This window comes from Heterodontus francisci, chromosome 12 (genome assembly GCF_036365525.1).
Source record: "Heterodontus francisci isolate sHetFra1 chromosome 12, sHetFra1.hap1, whole genome shotgun sequence".
Lineage (NCBI taxonomy): Eukaryota > Metazoa > Chordata > Chondrichthyes > Heterodontiformes > Heterodontidae > Heterodontus > Heterodontus francisci.
In genome coordinates this window covers 99749893-99773889 of record NC_090382.1, presented here as the reverse complement: position 1 = coordinate 99773889, position 23997 = coordinate 99749893, and the positions used below count along the sequence as shown (strand labels likewise).

General features: G+C 44.3%; 1 protein-coding gene across 3 annotated transcripts in view; it reads right to left on the bottom strand.

The window, feature by feature from the left end:
• The window catches only part of LOC137375656 (fibroblast growth factor 1-like), a 40542-nt gene extending 16906 nt beyond the window's left edge, over window positions 1-23636 (bottom strand). The window contains exons 1-2 of one of the 3 annotated variants that reach the window (XM_068043042.1): window positions 11514-11608; window positions 11113-11198 (exon numbers count right to left, since the gene is read on the bottom strand). The gene's annotated coding sequence lies outside the window, so the exon portion shown is untranslated. Of the gene's footprint in view, window positions 1-11112; window positions 11493-11513; window positions 11609-23455 lie in introns of those variants that run through there. The other 2 variants (XM_068043043.1, XM_068043041.1) reach the window with 2 other exon arrangements.
• Between the last annotated feature and the right edge of the window lie 361 nt (window positions 23637-23997).

Sequence of the window (23997 nt, the reverse complement as noted above, 5' to 3'; positions counted from 1 at the left end):
ACACACACTCTTTCTCGCAGATGTCAGGGGTCAGGGATGGGAAATGTGGGTGATTTTCCATAAGCTTACATGTCCACTTCCTCCACCACCGGCATACTGTGGCTGCAGTGTGTACTATCTACAGGATGCCCTGCAGCAATTCGCCAAGGCTTCTTTGGCAGGACCCCTCAAACCTGTGACCACCACCACATAGAAGGACAAGGGCAGCAGGTGCATGGAAAAACCATTACTTTAAAGTTACCTTGAGTGCCACACAGGGGAGGAGGTGGCATAGTGGTATTGTCACTGGACTAGTAACCCAGAGACCCAGGGTATTCCACTACGGCAGAAGGTGGAATTTAAATTCAATTAATAAATCTGGAATTAAAAGCTAGTCGATTGTCGTAAAATCTTGTTCACTAATGTCCTTTAGGGAAGGAAATCTGCTGTCCTTACCTGGTCTGGCCTACGTGTGACTCCACAGCAATGTGATTGACTCTCAATAATGGCCTATCAAGCCACTCAGTTGTATCTAACCGCTACAAAGTCAAGAAGGAATGAAACCGGATCGACCACCCAGCATCAACCTAGGCACCGGAAGCGACAACGGCAAACCCAGCCCTGTTGACCCTGCAAAGTCCTCCTTACTAACATCTGGGGGCTTGTGCCAAAGTTGGGAGAGCTGTCCCACAGACTAGTCAAGCAACAGCCTGACATAGTCATACTCACGGAATCATACCTTACAGACAATGTCCCAGACACTGCCATCACCATCCCCTGGTACGTCCTGTCCCACTGGCAGGACAGACCCAGCAGAGGTGGTGGCACAATGGTATACAGTCGGGAGGGAGTTGCCCTGGGAGTCCTCAACATCAAGTCTGGACCCCATAAAGTCTCATGGCACCAGGTCAAACATGGGCAAGGAAACCTCCTGCTGATTACCACCTACCGCCACCCCTCCCCCTCAGCTGCTGAATCAGTACTCTTCCATGTTGAACAGCACCTGGAGGAAGCACTGAGGGTGGCAAGGGCTCAGAATGTACTCTGCGTGAAAGACTTCAATGTCTATCACTAAGAGTGGCTCGGTAGCACCACTACTGGCGAGCTGGCTGTATCCTAAAGGACAGAGCTGCTGGACTGGCTCTGCAGCAGGTGGTGAGGGAAAAACATACAGAACTGCATAGAGTACTCAAGTTGTGGCCTAACCAATGAGTTATACAGTTCCAGCATAACCTCCCTGCTCTTATATTCTATACCTCAGCTAATAAAGGAATGGATTCCATATACTTCTTAACCACCTTATTGACCTGTCCTGCTACCTTCAGGGATCTGTGGACATTCACTCCAAGGTCCCTCACTTCCTCTACACTTCTCAGTATTTTCCCATTAATCGTGTCGTCGATGTCCTGGAGCTGAGATGATTGATCTCCAACAACCACAACCATCTTCCTTTGCGCTAGATATGACTCCAACCAGTGGAGATTTTTCCCCTTGATTCCCATTGACTCCAGATTTGCTCCTTTATGCCATACCCGGTCAAATGCTGCCTTGATGTCAAGGGCAGTCACTCTCACCTCACCTCTTGAATTCAGCTCTTTTGTCCATGTTTGAACCAAGGCCGTAACGAGGTCAGGAGCTGAATGACCCTGGCAGAACCCAAACTGAGCATCAGTGAGCAGGTTATTGCGAAGCAAGTGCCGCTTGATAGCACTGTCAACGACACCTTCCATCATTTTACTGATAATTGAGAGTAGATTGATGGGGCGGTAATTGGCTGGGTTGAGGCAGAAACCCTCAACTTGTTCAAAAGAAGTCTGGATATGCACCTCAAGTGCTGTAATCTGCAACACTACAGACCAAATGCTGGAAGCTGGAATTAAAATATGTGGATCGTTTATCGGCCAGCACAGACACGATGGGTCAAGTGGCCTCTTTCTGTGCCTTAAACTTTCAATGATTCTATGATCACTAAGGAGTTCCTCAGGGTGGTGTCCTAGGTCCAACCATCTTCAGCTGCTTGATCAATGATTTACCTTCAATCATAAGGTCAGAAGTGGGGATGTTCGCTGATGATTGCACAATGTTCAGCACCATTCGCGACTCCTCAGATACTGAAGCAGCCAGTGTAGAAATGCAGCAAGACCTGGACAATATCAAGGCTTAGGCTCACAAGTGGCAAGTAACAAACGCGCCACACAAATGCCATCTCCAACAAGAGAGAATCTTGCCATCTCCCCTTGACATTCAAGGGCATTACCATCGCTGAATCCCTCACTATCAACATCCTGGGGGCTACCATTGACCAGAAACTGAACTGGAGTAGCCATATAAATACCGTGGCTACAAGAGCAGGTCAGAGGCTAGGAATCCTGCAGCGACTAACTCACCTCCTGACTCCGCAATGCCTGTCCACCATCTACAAGGCACGTCAGGAGTGTGATGGAATACTCTCCACTTGCTGGATGGGTGCAGCTCCAACAACACTCAAGAAGCTCGACACCATCCAGGATAAAGCAGCCCGCTCGATTGGCACCCCGTCCACAAACATTCACTCCCTCCACCACCGATGCACAGTGGAAGCAGTGTGTACCAAAAACAAGATGCACTGCAGCAACGCACCAAGGCTCCTTACACAGCACCTTCCAAACCCGTGGCCTCTACCACCTAGAAGGACAAGGGCAGCAGATGTGTGGGAAACACCATCACCTGAAAGTTCCCCTCCAAGTCACACACCATCCTGACTTGGAACTATATCGCCATTCCTTCACCGTCGTTGGGTCAAAATCCTGGATATCCCTTCCTAACAGCACCGTGGGTGTACCTACACCATACAGACTGTCACGGTTCAAGAAGGCAGCTCACCACCACCTTCTCAAGGGCAATTAGGGGTGAGCAATAAATGCTGAGTTGCCAGCACACATCCAGAAGAGGTATGATCAAAGGTTACCCTAAAATCATGTTTGGGGTAGAATGGGAGTGGGATAAAGGTGTGAGTTGCGTAGCAGGGAGGGAACAGCTTCAGTCTTGCTCTACGTTGTCATAACTTTGTTTAAAATAAAAAAAAACTTGCTGATCAGACAGACTGTCAGAAGTGAAATGAACCAGACATTGAGATCCACAACAACGAGCGTCACTAATTTTAGCGCATTCCTGATTGTAAGCAATAAGAATTCTTTACAAGAGCACAGGAATTCTCCCCACTGTCCTGGCCAATATTTAGCCCTCAGGCAGCACCACTCAAACAGAATATCTGGTCATCAATCACATTGCTGTTTGTGGGAGCTTGCTGTGTGCAAATTAGCTGCCGTGTTTCAAATAGCCATAAAAAATACTTCATTGGCTGTAAAGTGATTTGGGACATCCTGAGGTCATCAAAGGAACTGTGGAAATGCAAATCTTTCTTTTTTATAAATAATAAGCAAACTCCATTTATATTAATTTTTAAAAATAGAAACGAGAAACCTGCATGAATTGTTTAGCTCATTTACTGCTATGGAATCGTTAAATAACCTATTTCTTGGTTCAGTTTTCTTGGGCGCATGTATGTCAGATATCGGCTCTACTGCTCTTTATCCACTGTTTTTCACACAGCAGCGTATTCTAATAATGTTTCCAGCAAATTGTGGCGTGCATTTGCAACTGGAGGATCAGGGAGCTCAATAATCTAATTTATGGTGTTCACCTCCAATATCATCATTGCACCAAATTCCAGGGTTCTTATGAATCCCACGGTTATGGGAGGAACTTTTTTCGAATAAGATGAGTTGCCATATAGTAATTGCTAGAGATCCACTTTGTTATTGGTACAATCAACTCACAAACAATCCTGAGCGAGAACTGGTTTTGGAGGAATATGCCCCGACCAACAAATTACAATGCTGTTTAGTGATAGAATTTACAAAATTTCTTAGAAACTGAATGCAAACCACATTGTTTCTCTGTACCGACAAGAAGTAGCAGAGATAACATTGATAAACAGCTGAGACAACAGTTCCCAGCTGGGTGCTTCTAAAGTGGCTTGGATTGCATGAAGGTCATGTACATATTAGGACATGTCTGGAGCGATTTATAAGGAATGAGCTGCTGTTGGACTGAACGAGACTTAAAGGAGCACACAGTTTTCAAATGTGTTTCATTGAGATTTATAACAAACAAATAGTTTCTCTCCAGTTATAAGAGTTTTGAGGAGCTGCTGTATAACTACCTTAAAGTCAGAACAATTCCAATTTTGGGAATGTTCTCTGGGTGGCTGTCCAACATTGTGCCAAAATAACGCAACCTAAAATGATGACTTTTTTGTCTATTTTGCTAAACACTGGTTCAACCTCCTGTTTGTTACCAAATTAACAGATCGCAACTGGAGCAGTGGTAGTATTGCTTTGGTTGGCCTCAACAGCACTGGATTAGGAAGGGGTCAGTTAGCCAGAGAAACCCCCCTCCTCATTGATGTATAGGGATCTCAGTTGGAGGTCCATGCGTGTGTGTATTGGGATGGGACAGGATTGGCCTTGGTTAGGATGCCACTTGATGGTTGAATTACCTACAGGCACTCATTGACAAGCTACATAATGGAAACTGGGAGAATGTACTGCAGGAGGGGATTTAAAAAAATTTGTTCAAGGGATGTGGGTGTCGCTGCCGAGGCCATCATTTATTGCCCATCCCTAATTGCCCTTGAGAAGGTGGTGGTGAGCTGCCTTCTTGAACTGCTGCAGTCCGTGTAGGGTAGGTACCCCCATAGTGCTGTTAGGAAGGGAGTTCCAGGCTTTTGACCCAGCGACAGTGAAGGAATGGCGATATCGTTCCAAGTCAGGATGGCGTGTGGTTTGGAGGGGAACTTGCAGGTGGTGGTGTTCCTATGCATCTGCTGCGCTTGTCCCTCTAGGGGATAGAGGTCATGGGTTTGGAAGGTGCTGTGTAAGGAGCCTTGGTGCATTGCTGCAGTGCATCTTGTTGATGGTACACACTGTTGCCACTGTCGGTGGTGGAGGGAGTGAATGTTTGTGAATGAGGTGACAATCATGCAGGCTGCTTTGTCCTGGATGGTGTCGCGCTTCTTGAGTGTTGTTGGAGCTGCACCCATCCAGGCAAGTGAAGAGTATTCCATAACACTCCTGACGTGCCTTGTAGATGGTGGACAGGCACTGGGGAGTCAGGAGGTGAGTTAGTCGTCGCAGGATTCCTAGCCTCTGACCTGCTCTTGTATCCACGGTATTTATATGGCTACTCCAGTTCAGTTTCTGGTCAATGGTAACCCTCAGGATGTTGATAGTGGGGGAGCCAGCAATCGCAATGCCATTGAATGTCAAGGGGAGATGGCAAGATTCTCTCTTGTTGGAGATGGTCATTGTCTGGTACTTGTATGGCGCAAATGTTACTTGCCACTTATCAGCCCAAGCCTGGATATTGTCCAGGTCTTGCTGCATTTCTACACGGACTGCTTCAGTATCTGAGGAGTCATAAATGGTGCTGAACTTTGTGCAATCATCAGTGAACATCCCCACTTCTGACCTTTGAGGAAACTATATTCTAATCAGGTACCAACAACTTCAGAAAAGGAAGGGAGAGGAGAAAAATAGTTGAGAAAATAAACAGACCAATATATGAATTTTGTCCAATCCAAAATACTTCTTTAGTTGGTCCTGTACCTTTAAATACATCAGATCATGGTTGCAAAGGCCACGCAAATAACATTTTCCTTGCTGTGCCATTAAATGTGGATGTACAGAAGGCTGTTTTCTAGTCCATTGGAATACAGATATCTATAAATGGAGCCACAACACCAGGCGGCAACTTCTGTTCAGCTTTACAAAGAAAGACGGGTCTTTTTAAAAATGTCACCAGGTGGCTCGTTAGGGAGTGGGAGCTTCCAACTTCCCAAATTCTCAAGGTTTAACAGGTGTCCAATTGCTGACATTGCAGCTGTGAGATATCCATATGAGCCCTTTATAAAAAAAAAGTCATCCCTTTAATGGCTCAATGTGCCATTGAGCTGAAATTGAGTAAAAAGGGCCTAGGTTTGATCCCCAGTCTCTTCGGTTAGCTGATAGCTAGAGGGAGGGCTACTATGACTGGCCTTTGTGTCCCTGGTTGAGGAAAAAGACAGACTTGCGCTTATAGTGACTTTCACAACATCAGGACCTTCCAAAGTACATTCCAAGCAATGAAGTACTTTTGAAGTGTAGTTGCTGCTGTAATTTGGGCAAAATGTAGGCATAGCATGCTCGCAAAAATAGCAATGTGATAGTGACTAGATTATCTGATTTAGTGATGTTCCTTGAGGGGTAAATGTTGACTGAGATGCTCCTGATCTTCTTTGAAATAATGCCTGAGATATTTTACATCCACTTGAGAAGGAAGACGGGTCCTTGGTTGGCGCCCCATCCAAAAGATGCCACCTCTGACAGTGCAGTGCTCCCTCAGTACTGCACTGGAGTGTCAGCCTAGATTTTGTGTTTAATTCTCTGGAGTGGGGCTTGAGTCCAGAACCTCAGCTCAAAGGTGAGTCCTGCAACTGAGCTACAGATGACACCATGAAAGGAAAGGATGAAGAGATGAATGTAACTCTGGAGACAGCAAAATCAGGAGTGGGAAAGTTATAGCGGAGAGACTTGAGATACTGCAGCTAATGAAGTTTTTAGAATTTTGCAGGGCTTTGATAGGATGACTCGGGGTGAGGGAGCGGGTGGTTAGAATATCAATTTCCCCTAGTCGTGGAATCAGTGACAAGGGGATCAATAATTTACAATTATAACAAAAGTAAGGAGAGAGGTTAGGAGAAACATCTTTACTAAGAGTGTTGTTAGAGCTTTTTAAAATTTGTTCATGGGATGTGAGCATCACTGACCAGGTCAACATTTATTGCCCATCCCTAACTGCCCTTGAGAAGGTGGTGGTGAGCAGCCTTCTTGAACCACTGCACTCCATGTGCTATTAGGAAGGGAGTTTCAGGTATTTGACACAGAGACAGTGAAGGAACGGCGATGCAGTTCCAAGTCAGGATGGTGCATGGCTTGGAGGGGAACTTGGTGTTCCCACGCATCTGCTGCCCTTGTCCTTCTAGGTGGTAGAGGTCACGGGTTTGGAAGGTGCTGTCTAAGGAGCCCTGGTGCGTTGCTGCAGTGCATCTTGTAGATGGTACACACTGCTGCTACTGTGTTACGGTGGTGGAGGGAGTGAATGTTTGTGGACGGGGAGCAGATCAAGCCGGGTGCTTTGTCCTGGATCGTGTCGAGCTTCTTGAGTGTTGTTGAAGCTGCACCCATCCAGGCAAGTGGAGAATAGAACAAAGAACAAAGAACAAAGATAATTACAGCACAGGAACAGGCCTTTCGGCCCTCCAAGCCTGCGCCGATCCAGATCCTCTCTCTAAACATGTCGCCTATTTTCTAAGGTTCTGTATCTCTTTTCTTCCTGCCCATTCATGTATCTGTCTAGATACATCTTAAAAGACTCCATCGTGCCCGCATCTACCACCTCCGCTGGCAATGCGTTCCAGGTGCCCACCACCCTCTGCGTAAAGAACTTTCCACGCATATCCCCCCTAAACTTTTCCCCTTTCACTTTGAACTCGTGTCCTCTAGTAATTGAATATTCCTGACTTGTGCCTTGTAGATGGTGGACAGGCTCTGGGGAGTCAGGAGGTGAGTTAGTCACCACAGCATTCCTAGCCTCTGACCTGTTCTTGTAGCCACGGTATTAGGAACTCCAGTTCGGTTTCTGGTCAATGGTAACCGCCAGGAGGTTGATAGTGGGGGATTCAGCAATCACAATTCCATTGAATGTCAAGGGGAGATGGTTAGATTCTCTCTTCTTGGAGATGGTCATTGCCTAGTACTTGTGTGGCACGAATGTAACTTGCCACTTATCAGCCCAAGCCTGGATATTGTCCAGGTCTTACTGCATTTCTACACGGACTGCTTCAGTATCTGAGGAGTCACGAATGGTGCTGAACATTGTGCAATCATCAGCGAACATCCCCACTTCTGACCTTATGATTGAAGTTCATTGATGAAGCAGCTGAAGATGGTTGGACCTAGGACATTACCCTGAGGAACTCTTGCAGTGATGTCCTGGAGCTGAGATGGTTGATTTCCGATAACCACAACCATCTTCCTTTGCACTAGGTACAATTACTACCAGCTGATTCCCATTGACTCCAGTTATGCTAGGGCTCCTTGATGCCATACCCAGTCAAATGCTGCCTTGATGTCAAGGGCAGTCACTCTCACCTCACCTCTGGAGTTCAGCTCTTTTGTCCATGTTTGAACCAAAGCTGTAATGAGGTCAGGAGCTGAGTGGCCCTGGCAGAACCCAAACTGAGCATCACCGAGCAGGTTATTGCTAGGCAAGTGCCGCTTGATAGCACTGTCAGTGACACCTTCCATCACTTGGAAGTGTGAAATACTTTGCAACAGGCAGTAGCTGAGGTAAAGACCATTACATGCTTTGAAGGAAAATTGGATAAATATTTGAAACAGAGGAAGTTACAGGACTAGAGAGAGAGGGTCATGGGATTACTGAGAAGGACCTGACACAGACACGATGGGCTGAATGGCCTTCTACAATATAGGTTTCTGTATTCTAAGACAATACCTTGTGATCAGACAGCCAACAATGTCAAGACTTACAGTTAACAATGATGACTGATGATTACTCGAGGGTTCTCGCTGCCTTTGGAAACCTTTCCCAAAAAGTAGTCCATTCTATTATGTTCGGGTTCATGGTAGGGTTGTTTTTTGTGTGGGCAATTATGGAGAGAGGGAGGCGCTCATTTCTGGTATTCTAGTAGCGTGTGTAGATAACAAGGCCTCTTTCTTATAAAGCTTTGTGGAGTCAGCTGTCCTGGATTCTAATTAACTGCAGCACAGGCAGAGACAGAGACCACAGTAGCCAGTAGTAAAACCTTTATTAGCTGAGTCAATGTAAACTAACCAAAGAAGACTTCAATTTATATATTGGAGCTTAGAGGCTGCCGCCTTTAGGGAGTTGCACAATGATCGCCTCCAGACACAGGTCAGGAACTAATACCAATAGTCATTTCAAAGTGGCAGTCTAACTGCACCCTTAATGTGTTTGTTGCCTCTTTCTAGTTCCTGGATAAATATTACTACCTTTACTACGGCCTCTCTTTCTTTCTGCCACTTTTCGTCTCTTTTCAACATTGGGAAGACCAAAGGCATTGCCTTTGGCCCCAACCACAATATCCATTCCCCAAGTCCTGATACCAACCCCTTTCTGGCTGTTGTCTTAGGTCGAACCAGCCTGCTCAGAACCTTAGCATCCTATTTTACCCTGATCGGAGTTTCTGACTCCATATCGTCTCCATCGCCAAGACCACATACTTCCACTTCTGTAACATCGACCATCTCCATCCCTGCCTTAGCCCATCTACTGCTGAAACCCTCATCCATGTTTTTGGTACCTCCAGAGTTGACTCTCCAAGCCAAGTTCCCTTCTTTCACCCTCCGTAAACCTGAGCTCATCGTCAAACTCTGCTGCTTGTATCCAAACTCGCACCAAGTCCCATTAATCCGCCACCTTAGTGCTCGTTGACCTACATTGGCTTCAAGTCCAGCAATGCCTTGAATTTATAATTCTCATCCCTCAATCCCTCCAAGACTTTACCTCACCCTATCTCTGTAAACTCCTCCAGCCTTACAATCCTCTGAGATCTCTGCACTCCTCCAATTCTGGCATTTTGTGCATCCCTGATTTCCTTTGCCCGACTTTTGGCAACTCTGCCTTCAGCTGTCTAGGCTTTAAGCTCTGGAATTCCCTCCCCAAGTGTCTGGAACCAAGCAACTGGTGTCCTTTCCTAAAATCTCCTTCTTTGGCTCAGTGTCAATTGTTATATGACTATGTTCCTGTGATGTTTTATTGCATTAAAGGTGCTATATAAATGCAAGTTATTGTTGTTGCTGGTCCATTTTATCATAGGGTTGTCACAATAGGCCTTCCACATATGTACTTTTGCAATGTAGGGGGAGGTGGGGGTGGTGTATCACTGGCCAAGAATTTTCCCCTTCCCTAGCCAAGTGATGGTAAATGTAATTGTAACTCCTCTCCTGCTGCCTGAGCTGAGATCAGTCAACTCAATTTAGACTAATTATTAGTACCTGGTTTGCAGGCCTTAGCTCCTCACTGTCCAAACTCAATGAGTCATCTGGGGAAACCAAACCACACTTTTAATTTAGCTCTGGTTGCTGTGGTTGCAGAGGACAGACTTTCAGAAAGTGATCATTTATTATGTCTCCTGATCTGTATGAAATCTGTTGCTATGCTGAAAAAAGTTCCCTTCACAAAGCTCTCAAGCGTCCCCTTCTGGAAATCAACCACAAAACAGTTTATACGACATGCAGTGAAACATTTACATGCTGGACAATCTCACCCTCCCGACAGAGCAGGGAAACACAAGAACAAAAGAAATAGGGACAGGAGCAGACCATTCAGCTCAAGTCCTGCTCAGCCATTCAATAAGATCATGGGTGATCTTCTACCTCAGCCTCATCTTCCTGCCCTATCCCCATATTCCTTGATTGCCTTAGTACACAAAAATCTATTGTTCTTTGACTTGAACATATTCAATGACTGAGCATCCACAGCCCTCAGGGGTAGAGAATTCCAAAGATTCACAACTGTTTGAGTGAAGAAATAGCCGACGCTTTATTCTGAGACCAAGACCCCTAGTTCTAGACTCCTCAGCCAGGGGCAACATCCTCCCAGCAACCACCCTGTCAAGCCCCTTAAGAATTTTGTATGTTTCAGCGAATCACTTCTTGTTCTTCTAAACTCCAGGGAATGTTGGGCCAGTCTACTCAATCTCTCTCATAGGACAATCCCGTCATCCCAGAAAATAAAAATAAAATCAGTAGGAAAATCGCATTAGAGCTGGATTGTTTCATTTGCAGAAACTTAAAGTTAAAATATGTTATTTCAAGCTTGCAGGGGACAACAGAATATACTTTAACTGGCTGAGTATTCATTTTAGCAAGGTTTGAGCTGCTCTCCACATTTCACTGAGTGTGACGATCTCCAAATTAAATGAACTATCGTAACTATGCTAAATAGATAGAAACTTGATAGTTGGCTAGATTGCATAGTTGGTCATGGTTTTAGAAGAATTTGACTTACCGATCATCCGGCTACTGACTTGGCCCCAAAGTTAGCGATGACCAAAGCTTGTCACTTTAAAATGTACGTAATTCGTAAACAGGTCTCTTTGAAGAAACAAACGAGGGCTTTGAAACACAAAATAGCTCTTTCTCCCCCGAGTACACTGTGCATTCCTCATCCCATTTTACCGTGAAGTCCTTGTCATTGTTAAATTAACTCCCTCAGTACAAATTTCCCTCAGGGATCTCATTTCAGTTAAAGTAATGTTGGTTAAAAATATTAATCCTTTTTGATAAATTACCCCCTCAGGTTTTTTTTAAAAGCTCTAATCAAGTAATTGTACCAAGGAAATTTACAAGATTGGTTAAAAAAAATGCAACTGGATTTCTTAAAGGCAATGTTCGGGCTATCAGAAATACCTATCTGGAAAAGAAATTGTAGTCTGTCCAGCCTCCCACATTTTGGTGCTATCCCAGCAGAAAGAGGAGATGCAATAGCAAATGGATTCTGGAACAAATAGAACAGGAGAGGGAAGGTATTTACAAAGATATTCCTTTCTTTTTAACAGCTCTGGCTGTAAAGTGTTAAATGACAGACTGAAAGAAATAAACAACTTAATGAGAAGGAAGTTACATCCACTTGTCCAATGATAAGGAGACTGGTTTGAAGTTTAGAAACACTAAGAGGTTTTATCTTTTACAACCAGAAGCTCAGGGAAAAGAGAAAACTATTATTTGCCTCAGATTCTGAACTGGCCAACAAATATTTAGATATCAAATAACAGTCACAAAAAGTTAGTATGCGGTTACAGCAAGTAATAAAGAAGGCTAATGGAATGCTATCCTTTATTACGAGAGGAATTGAAAATAAAAGTAAGGATATTATGCTTCAGTTACAGAGGGCACTGGTGAGACCACATCTCGAATACTATGTGCAGTTTTGGTCTCCTTATTTAAGGAAGGATGTCAATGCGTTGGAGATAGTTCAGAGGAGGTTTACTAGAGTGATACATGGATTGAGCAGGCTGTTTTATGAGGAAAGGTTGAACAGACTGGGCTATTTTTCACTGGAGTTTAGAAGAGTGAAGGGAGAGTTGAGTGAAATATATAAGATCCTGAATGGTCTTGACAAGGTGGAAGTGGTGAGGATGTTTCTTCTTGTGGGGGAATCCAGAACTAGGGAGCACTGTTTTAAAATTAGGGATCACCCTTTTAGGACAGAGATGAGGAGAATTTTTTTCTCTCAGAGGGTTGTGCGACTTTGGAACTCTCTGCCTCAGAAGGTGGTGGAAGTGGGGTCATTGAATAAATTTAAGGCGGGGGTAGATAGATTCTTGTTAGGCAAAGGAATCAAAGGTTATCAGGGGTAGATGGGAGCGTGGAATTCGAGACACAAACAGATCAGCTGTGATTTTATTGAATGGTGGAGTGGGCTCCAGGGGCCGAATGGCCTATTTCTGCTCTTAATCCGTATGTTTGTATTCGTAGTACAAAAATACATTAACAAATGTACACATTTTGAGATTGTCGGTGTAGCTCAGTTGGTGTCACTTGGACCTCTAAATCAAAAGATTGCAACGTCAGCCCCATTCTGTAGACCTGGGACTACATAATCCTAAACTGGCACTGCAGTGTAGCATTGAGTGAGTGCTGCATTGTTGGAGGTGCTTTTCTTCAGCTGAGACTTCAAACCGAAGACCTGTTCGTGTGGATGTAAAAGATCCCATGCTGCTATCTGAAGAAGGGTTCCCTTGCTGCACTAGCTAGCATTACTCCTTCAACGAATGCTCCCGGAAAACTAGTTATTCATCTTATTTTTATATTTAGGGTATTTTTGTGCACATAATGGCGGTCAAGTTTGCTTGCATAACAGCACTTCCTGGATTTCATAGTAATTCAGGTGAAGCCATTGAAGCATTTGAGAGACGTGATACGATGCACATGTTTACTGACAGGAATGAAGCTCCCAAATTAAATGGGCTGTGGGGAAAGATCAGGGGAATGGGACTAATTGGATAACTCAGTGGAAGAGCTGGCACAGGGATGATGGGCTGAATGACCTCCTTCTGTTACTTGGCATGTGGGATTTCCATCACAATATTTAAATGTTTACCCAGTTACTGACATGGTCAATCATAGACTCTACACTTTATCCCAGAATAAAATGCACCAACCAGGTTTCTTTAATAAACAACAAAATTATTATAAAAGCAAAATACTGCGGATGCTGGAAATCTGAAATAAAAATAAGAAATGCTGGAAATACTCCGCAGGTCTGGCAGCATCTGTGGAGAGAGAAGCAGAGTTAACGTTTCAGGTCAGTGACCCTTCTTCAGAACTAGCAAATATTAGAAATGTAAAAGGTTATAAGCAAGTAAAGTGAGGGTGGGGCAAGAGATAACAAAGGAGAAGGTGTAAATAGGACAATGTCACAGAATAGCTGACCAGAAGGTCGTGGAACAAAGGCAAACAATATGTTAATGGTGTGTTGAAAGACAAAGCATTAGTACAGATAGGGTGTTAACGGACTTAAAATTGAACAGCCGCAAGTACAAAAATGAACAAAAACAGTGGGTAAGCAAACTGAACAAACTGAGATGAAATAAAATAAAATAAATACAAAAAAATTTTTTTTAAAGGGAAAAGAAAAAAAAAAACTAAAAATGAAAGTAAAATGCGGGGCCCGTCATGCTCTGAAATTATTGAACTCAATGTTCAGTCCGGCAGGCTGTAGTGTGCCTAATTGGTAAATGAGATGCTGTTCTTCGAGCTTGCGTTGATGTTCACTGGAACACTGCAGCAATCCCAGGACAGAGATGTGAGCATGAGAGCAGGGGGGAGTATTGAAATGGCAAGCAACCGGAAGCTCTGGGTCCTGCTTGCGGACTGAGCTGAGGTGTTCCGCAAAGCGGTCACCCAGTCTGCGCTTGGTCTCCCCAATGTAGAGGAGACCACATTGTGAGCAGCGAATACAGTATACTACATTGAAAGAAGTACGAGTAAATCGCTGCTTCATCTGAAAGGAGTGTTTGGGGCCAGGGATAGTGAGGAGAGAGGAGGTAAATGGGCAGGTATTACACCTCCTGCGATTGCAGGGGAAGGTGCCATGGGACAGGGACGAGGTGTTGGGGGTAATGGAGGAGTGGACCAGGGTGTCACAGAGGGAACGATCCCTTCAGAATGTTGACAGGGGAAGGCAGGGGAAGATGCGTTTGGTAGTGGTATCACGCTGGAGGTGGCGGAAATGGCGGAGGATGATCCTTTGGATATGGAGGCTGATGGGGTGGAAAGTGAGGACAAGGGGAACCCTGTCGCGGTTCTGTGAGGGAGGGGAAGGGTGAGGGTAGAGGTGCAGGAAATGGGCCGGACACGGTTGAGGGCCCTGTCAACCACAGTGGGGGGGGAATCCTCGGTTGAGGAAAAAGGAAGACATCTCAGAAGCGCTGTCATGGAAGGTAGCATCATCAGAGCAGATGCGTCGGAGACGGAGAAACTGGGAGAATGGAACGGAGTCCTTACAGGAGGCAGGGTGTGAAGAAGTGTAGTCGAGGTAGCTGTGGGAGTCAATGGGCTTATTATGGATATCCCCAGAGATGGAGATAGAGAAGTCGAGGAAGGGAAGGGAAGTGTTGGAGATGGACCATGTAAAGGTGAGAGAAGGGTGGAAATTAGAAGCAAAGTTGATAAAGTTTTCCAGTTCGGGGCGGGAGCAGGAAATGGCACCGAAACAGTCATCAATGTACCAGAAAAAGAGTTGGGGGAGGGGGCCTGAGTAGGACTGAAACAAGGAATGTTCGACATATCCCACAAAAAGACAAGCATAACTAGGACCTATGCGGGAACCCATTGCAACACCTTTTACTTGAAGGAAGTGAGTGGAGTTGAAGGAGAAGTTGCTCTGTGAGAACAAGTTCAGCCAGGCGGAGGAGGGTGGTGGTGGATGGGGACTGGTTGGGCCTCTGTTCAAGGAAGAAGCAGAGAGCCCTCAAACCGTCCTGGTGGGGGATGGAGGTGTAGAGAGATTGGACGTCCATAGTGAAGAGGAGGTGGTTGGGGCCAGGAAACTGGAAATTGTCAAAATGACGTAGGGCGTCAGAAGAGTCACGGATGTGGGTGGGAAGAGACTGGACCAGCGGAGAAAAGATAGAGTCAAGATAGGAAGAAATAAGTTTAGTGGGGCAGGAGCAGGCTGACACAATGGGTCTGCCGGGACAGTCCTGTTTGTGGATTTTGTGAAGGAGGTAGAAGCGGGCTGTCCGGGGTTGTGGGACTATGAGGTTGGGAGCTGTGGAGGGAAGATCTCCAGAAGAGATGAGGTCAGTGACAGTCCTGTGGAGAGTAGCTTGATGTTCAGTGGTGGGGTCATGATCCAGAGAGAGGTAGGAAGAAGTCTCTGAGAGTTGGTGCTCAGCCTCTGCAAGGTAGAGGCCGGTACGCCATACAACAACAGCACCACCCTTGTCTGCAGGTTTGATGACCATGTCGGGTTTAGACCTGAGAAAATGGAGTTCCTCAATTTCAGAGGGGGACAGATTAGAGTGAGTGAGGGGGGCAGAGAAATTGAGATGACTAATGTCATGCCGAAACAAAATTATTAGTTTATTTTGAAACAAGACATAACCAGTAATGAAGCAAAGCATTAACACACAGATTGAAATATGAAAGTTCCCTTTTACCTTAGCTGCACAGACACACACACACACACACACATTAACCAGAAAAAAATATTTTCTATTCGAATTCTGCTACAGAAAAAGACAAAAAAGAATACTTTGGCCAAATATTTGCTAATTCTTGAAGCAAAAAGAGAAGATATGGAAAGATGTCAGCTGTCCCTTTTCTGGTTTGGTGTTCCAAATACTCGTAGACGGCTGTCACTGGGATCTTTCTCTGGAGCAATTCGTACAGGCGGTGTCAAGGATTTATTGTGGTTTTTCCAGTGTCTTAGGAGAAATGTGGCAACAGGGGTTTCAAGCAGGCCTTTCAGGATGAATGAAGCATCAATTTCTCTATTTCTTACATTCTCTTCTAAGAGCTTCTCAAAGAAATGGAAAAGCTGGCAGGCTTTTCAAAGAGCTGGAAAATGCTGAGCTAGGATGACTGTTCTCCTGGTTGGTTTTAAAAATTCCAACTCAAAACACTGTCCATACCCCAACTGTCTGTCCAAAGTGAAACCAAAGCAATATCTCAAGAATCAAGCCTCCAGACACCCACAAATCTTGACCTGTCACTTCTCTGTAAACATGTCCCCCAAGGCAAAAAGCTCCTTTTAGTTTTTTAGTTTTAGCGATACAGCACTGAAACAGGCCCTTCGGCCCACCGAGTCTGTGCTGACCATCAACCACCCATTTATACTAATCCTACACTAATCCCATATTCCTACCACATCCCCACTTGTCCCTATATTTCCCTACCACCTACCTATACTAGGGGCAATTTATAATGGCCAATTTACCTACCAACCTGCAAGTCTTTTGGTTTGTGGGAGGAAACCGGAGCACCCGGAGAAAACCCACGCAGACATAGGGAGAACTTGCAAACTCCACACAGGCAGTACCCAGAATTGAACCTGGGTCGCTGGAGCTGTGAGGCTGCGGTGCTAACCACTGCTAACCACTGCGCCACTGTGCCGCTCCTGCTGGGCATTTATCTGAAGACAGGTGACTTCTAGGACATGTTGTTTGCAAACAAGACCTCTCAGTCCTTTCAATGACCCCAGTGAAAAAATCAATCTTTTCAGTTTTCCCATATAAAACACAAGTCCTCAAAATTTAACAAAAAATGGATGTACTTTGGTAGCACTGGCAGTTTAACTATGGGAGGCGTCACAGTGGAGTCTGATTCTGTCCTCATCTAACATCCATACAAACACACACTACTAGTGTGTAGTAAACGGGAGTGAGAACCCTGGATGATTTTTTAAAACTCCAACCCATAGAATAAATTGGACAATTTTAACATCTCATAGTAGAGGGCTATATGGCTCAGTTATCCACTGGGTCAACTCGATAAGGCATTAGGGAAGCTCAGGCGGCAACTTCGAAACAAACATTAACTTAGCTTAAAAGCAAAATACTGCGGATGCTGGAAATCTGAAATAAAAACAAGAAATGCTGAAACCACTCAGCAGGTCTGGCAGCATCTGTGAAAAGAGAAGCAGAGTTAACGTTTCGGGTCAGTGACCCTTCTTCGGAACCCAGTTCAGTTCCGAAGAAGGATCACTGACCCGAAACATTAACTCTGCTTCTCTTTTCACAGATGCTGCCAGACCTGCTGAGTGGTTCCAGCATTTCTTGTTTTTATTAACTTAGCTTCTTCATGTTTTTCATTTGGTGAAGGAACACGTGGTTCTGAAAGTTCAAATAATTGATAAACATTTGGCTGGAGTAGCATTTTTCCTTACACATTTTTGGACCCAAACTGCTTGTATCTCAATATTCCTGAGCAAGTTAATTAAAAGGGGTATTGTCACCATATTAAGGAGTTTTTTGTCAGGGAAATCATTTGGAGTGCCATCATTTAGACTTCAATGGCTTACAGTAACTAACATGTTTCTGCATTTTTATTTCAGTTTTGACTCAAGTAGGAATTGAGATTGGTGATTTGATAGCAGAACCACACCAATTGCAATGTTGCATCTTATCCACATGCACAAATTCAGAATCCCCCTTTGAATAAAAAGTCAATACCCCTCCCACTGCTCAAGTCAAAATAACTCAAGTTCATCACACAAAAACAGTCCTCACTTCTGTCCTTCTCCCTCTGTGGTCCCATCAAGGCCCTGCTAATCCATCCTTTCATCTGCAGCTGTTATTAATTCAGTTCAACAGCCCACGTAGGATAGGAATGAATAGAAAGAGCCTCCATAGAAAATGGATCGAATTTTGCCATTTGTTTTTTCACTGTGGCAGCAAAGAGGAACAAATTCACACCTGTTCTAAACAGGCTGCCTACTAAGATTCAAATACTTTATATCATACAACAGACTGTAAAATTATTCTCTGTTCAGAACATTTCAACCATTTAATAAGCATTATCAGTTTTTTAAAAATATCAGACACATTTTCTTTTTAAGCGCGTGACAAGTATAGAACAACTTTGAACTGCCAGTGCTCTGGAAACATCCCAAAACAGGAAGTAATCAAGAAAGATTATAAGGGAGGGACAAAAGAGTCAAACACATTGGGAGCAAAATTAGCTTGAAGCAGCCTGTTGTTGAAAGAATGATTTCCAGATTAAATTTTTATTGCTACAATCATTGAATTTGACAGCACGGAAGGAGGCCATTCAGCCCATTGTGTTTGTTTCCGTTTCTGACCCTGCCAGCTTCCAGGCCCAGGCTGGCGATATGCCAGGGCCATTTTATTGGCACGAGACAGTAGACTTGCGCGATTTAAAGACTTGACAGGTGCAGTGCATGTAAGGCACAGTGTGTCTGTGTGGCACCCAGCGTGGGCATGGGCAAGGAGTGCTGTGGAGAGTCTGTAGACTGCCTATTCACCAAGTCCTACTTGCCCATCAGTCCTGTTCTCTTGAGAGAAAAGCGAACAGTCTGGAAGCATGTGTCCCCAGATTTCTAAATATGTCATTGCTCACAGTTCTATCCTTTCCTTTTCAATCTGATGACAGATAGCTTTCACTGAAGTTTTGCATTTTCTTTGTGTTGTGCTCATTTTGCGCTCAGTATTGCCCATTTCCAATGGTGAAAACAATATCAATTTTACTTAATTTTTCTTTCTTTTTTTAGATTAGATTAGAGATTAGAGATACAGCACTGAAACAGGCCCTTCGGCCCACCGAGTCTGTGCTGAACATCAACCACCCATTTATACTAATCCTACACTAATCCCATATTCCTACCAAACATCGCCACCTGTCCCTATATTTCCCTATCACCTACCTATACTAGTGACAATTTATAATGGCCAATTTACCTATCAACCTGCAAGTCTTTTGGCTTGTGGGAGGAAACCGGAGCACCCGGAGAAAACCCACGCAGACACAGGGAGAACTTGCAAACTCCACACAGGCAGTACCCGGAATCGAACCCGGGTCCCTGGAGCTGTGAGGCTGCGGTGCTAACCACTGCACCACTGTGCCGCCCTTTGTTGCTCTCAGAGCTCAAGAATCCACTGTGTAATTTCTGAGTTTCCCTGGATACACAAATAATCATGCAGACAGATCTGTGTCTGCTAAAACTGATCAGGTTTGTCCATTCTTCAATAATTTAGTTCCCAGCTTGCTCTCTAATATCTCCCTCATCTTCCCCCAAAGCTCATCTCCTGCTCTTTTGACCTTATTTGCGCTAAACTGCTGATCATCCAACTTCCCTTTTATGAACTCCATCCGAGCCAATATCTTAAATGGCGTGGTCTTCTTTTGCACTTCCCCCGCTATTTCCAAACTGCCACCATTAGCCCCTTCCTCAAAAGAAACACCACTGACTCTTTATCCTCATTAACTACTGTTCACCTCCACCTCTACCTTAGTCCATCTACTGCTGAAACCTTCATTCATACCTTTGCCACCTCCAGATTCTTTTAGTCCAATTCTGTCTTTGCTGGTCTCCCAATCTCCATCCTCCAGAAAATTCGGCTCATTCAAACCTCTGCTGCCCATATCCTATCCCACACCAAGTCCAGCTTGGTCATTGCTCCTGTTCTCTCCCACATTGTCTCATGGTCCCTCTTGTTTAAATCCCTGTGTGGCCTCACCCCTCTGTATCTCCATAAACTCCTGCAGCCCTGCAGTTTTCCATTCTTCTGACTCTGGGCTCTTGTGAATCACAATTGATAGCTGTGCCTTTAGCTGCTTAGATTCCACTCTCTGACATTACCCTTCCTAAATTCCTCTGCTTCTCTACCTCCATCTTTTCCTTTAAGTCCTCCCTTAAAACTCACCTCATTGACTAAGCAATGTGTCATTCCTCTTGCTATCTCCATCTTTGTTTCTGTAGCATTTTTTAAAAACTTATGCCTCCGTGTAGCTCTTTAAGATGTTTTTCTATGTTAAAGGAGCTACATAAATCCAAGCTTTTTCTGTTGTTTCCAGGTCAATGTCACTACAAGCCATAGTAATATTGTAAGCAGCTGTCAACTGAAGTTGAGGTTCGTTTATGTTTCAGCAATTACCTGGGTTAGAATAATGAGGTACTGAACGCTCGGTAAACAACCGAGACAGAGAGGAGGATATTGAATATAAAAAAAGCTTGCTTTAAAATAATTCTCAACCTTTGCAATATGTGAACTTGCAGATGTGTGAGAGAATTCCATACTCTTCATGCCTGTTATCATATAATTTAGCCGATAGGTTTCCTCTTCACTCAAGTTTATTACTGTAGTGCAGTGTTTTGTTATTTTAACTTGCACCACTAGGTGACAGTGTTCCTCACTAAAACAGGTTTACTCCTGGTAAACCCAATTCCGGGAAACATTAACTAGCCATTATGTTGGAAGTTATTTTCCGTTCCCAATTTTCTCTCATTCTTCTGCTAACACCTAGGGTGTGACCCCCACGGGCATGATCCTCCTCTAGTTCCTTGACTTGGTGTCCATTCCTCATGAATGTGCTTGGACAGCCAAAGGGATCAGGTTGTTTGATCTTGGAAACATCACAACAAGACAAAGAGAACAAAGAACAAAGAACAGTACAGCACAGGAACGGGCCATTCGGCCCTCCAAGCCTGTGCCGATCTTGATGCCTGCCTAAACTAAAACCTTCTGCACTTCCGGGGACCGTATCCCTCTATTCCCATCCTATTCATGTATTTGTCAAGATGCCTCTTAAACGTCACTATCGTACCTGCTTCTACCACCTCCCACGGCAGCAAGTTCCAGGCACTCACCACCCTTACCAGTGTGACGTGCTAGGTAATGATAGGCGAGAAATGGAAAAAATATATGCCTAGGATGCTGAGGTGAATTGTAGTATCCTTGATGTATTCAGTGTGCATCCTCCATAATATGTTACTAGCCATCATCAATGCACTGACTTCTTCAGCCACATGCTGGTGTTCTGTGGAAAATGGCAGCAGACAGAACTCTACTTCTTCTTTGTTATTTGTTTATCCAGAACCCCTTGGAGTAGAGAATTCCAAAGATTTACAACTCTCTGAGTGAAGAAATTTCTCCTCATCTCAGCCCTAAATGATTGTCCCTGTGTTCTAGATTGCCCAGCCAGGGTAACAACCTCTCAATGTCTACCCTGGCAAGTCCCTTCAGAATCTTATACAAAATCAAAATACCACAGATGCTGGAAATCTGAAACAAAAACGGAATATGCCAGAAATACTTAGCAGCTCAGGCAGCATTTGTGGTCAACCTGAAACATCAACTCTTTTATTTTCTCTCCACAGATGCTGCCTGACCTGCTGAGGACTTCCAGCATTTTCTGTTTTTGGTTCCCTTCAGAATCTTGTATGTTTCAATGAGATCACCTCTCATTCTTCTATTACTTCTGTTACTAAGATGTCTTGAGAACACACAAACCAAAACATATCACATTATAAATGTTACAGCTGCACTTTTACCTCTGCATTGTATTCTACAAATCTGCTTAACAAAAACTGTTAGAAGCTTTCCCACGTAAGGCAACACTATCACAGCGTAGTACTGAATTACGCAGACCAGAAGGTTGCCAAGTTAGACTTCTGGCCTGTGATAACTAACTCACCTTAGTCAGGATAGCTTGAGGGACGCTGTGATTATCCTCTTTAGCCAAGGGCTAAGGAAAGGGATAACATCAAGCAAGTTCCTCTTCTGATAACTGTCCAGTGACCTCTGCTAGAACGTGTGTGTGTCTGTATGTGGACATTGGGTGAGGATAGGATCAAATTCTTCTGTGATGACCTTCGTGATCAAAAAGCCTGAAAACACTTTCAACCTCATGTATGAAGAGTGACCACCCAGGTGAAGCACAGAAACAGCTGGCAGTTGTAGACTGTACCCCTGTATTGAGACTTTGGATGAACCATTGATAAGAAACCTAACTGGACCAACCACATGACTACAGTGGCTACAAGAGCAGGTGAGAGGCTGGGAATTCTGCAGTGAGTAACTCACCTCCTGACTCTGCAAAGCCTGTTCACCATCTACAACACACAAGTCAGGGGTGTGATGGAACTCTCACTTGCCTGGATGGGTGCAGCTCCAACAACACTCAAAAAGCTGAACATCATCCAGGACAAAGCAGCCCATTGATTGGCACCCCGTCCACTGCTGGCGCACTGTGGCAGCAGGGTGTACCATCTACAGGATGTACTGCAGCAACTCGCCAAAGGATCCTTTCAAACCTGTGACCTAGAAAAACAAGGGCAGCAGGTGTATGGGAACACCACCACCTGCAACTTCCCCTCCAAGACACACGCCATCCTGATTTGGAACTATATCGCCATTCCTTCACTGCCGCTGGGTCAAAATCCTGGAACTCCCTCCCTAACAGCACTCTGGGTGTACCTACACCACACAGACTGCAGCAGTACAAAATGGCAGCTCACCATCACCTTCTCAAGGGCAATTAGGGATGGGCAACAAATGCTGACCTTGCCAGCAATTCTCACATCCCATGGGCTAATAAAAAAGGCTATATCAAATTCCATTGTCTTTTGGGGGAAATGAAAATTGGGAGAGATGTACAAGGGGTAGCTGAATCATCAACAAGTTAATGTTACCCCACCATCTTCATGAAAGAAGGGAGAAAACTCGGGTGGGGGAAGCTATTACACTGAATCTTAAAATGGAAAGTGAAACTGTTCTTTTCATGTATAAACTTCAGAAGAAAGGCACCTTCGCACCCTTGCACCCAAGCAAATCCTCTTTAGTGTTGGATAGGAATGAGAATTTTGACACTTTCAAAAAGATGAACATTTTTTGTCATGTAGACTCAAATATTTAGGTGATTTGTGGTTAGACTAACTCGAACCTTTCTGTTCCAAATTGACTTTGGCTCTGGATTTTGCAGTGTATCACTACATAACTGCTTATTATTGTGTACATGCTGTTGAAAATTGTACTGTAAATGTGCTGTAAATATAATGAAGGAAGCATTTTGAAATTCAAGTTCCCAAGATGTTGGAACAGGTCTCAAATAGTTAAATTATAGATCACCGTTGTTAACAGCAAATGTACATATTGGAATAGAGTGATAGCTCATCTAGTGCTATAAATTGACCACTTCAATGCAGCTTTTATCTTACATAAATAAATAATTCAATGATTCATGTAGGACTAGGTTCAATCTGCTGATTGCTGAAATCTAATCTCCGTCGGCCTACAAAATGGATTGTTATTCTGACACCAGTAGGGCTGCTGTTCAGTGCGGTCCTGGTACCGCCTAAGACTTGTTTACTAAAATGTTTTCCTTACCTTTCCAGGAGGCCGAGGATATTGGGAATGTGCTGGAAAGCGCTGTCAGGAGAGTACACACGGAGTTGAGTTGAAAGGCCTCACAAACCCTTTGGAGCGCAAGAGCTGCCTGTGTGAACGGTGGTTGAGCTCCACTGCCAGTGCTGATACCCAGTCAGAGTTCTAATCCTTCAGCTGACTGTCCCTGTGAGACTGTGAGGTTAGGGCTGGATGACCCAATGCTGCAATCAACAGAGACTTGAACAGCCAGCAAATGCTTGTTAACCTCTCTGCTCCCATTGCATCCTGATTATGCTTTGATATGACAGGAAAGTGTTGGTGGTTTCAGCAAATGAGACCCTAATGATGGCATGGTTAGGAAAATAGTTTGGGATTTTGGACAGCCTGAGTTTATTACCACTCTCAGCCAATCAGATCTTTTATTCCCAGTAAGAATGTTGAGTACAAATCCCTAAATTTCCTCCCTATTTACACCTAGAGATGTGGGTCACAAATTAATTACACAGCCTAAAAGTTCACAGAATTTTGAGCAATACACCCAA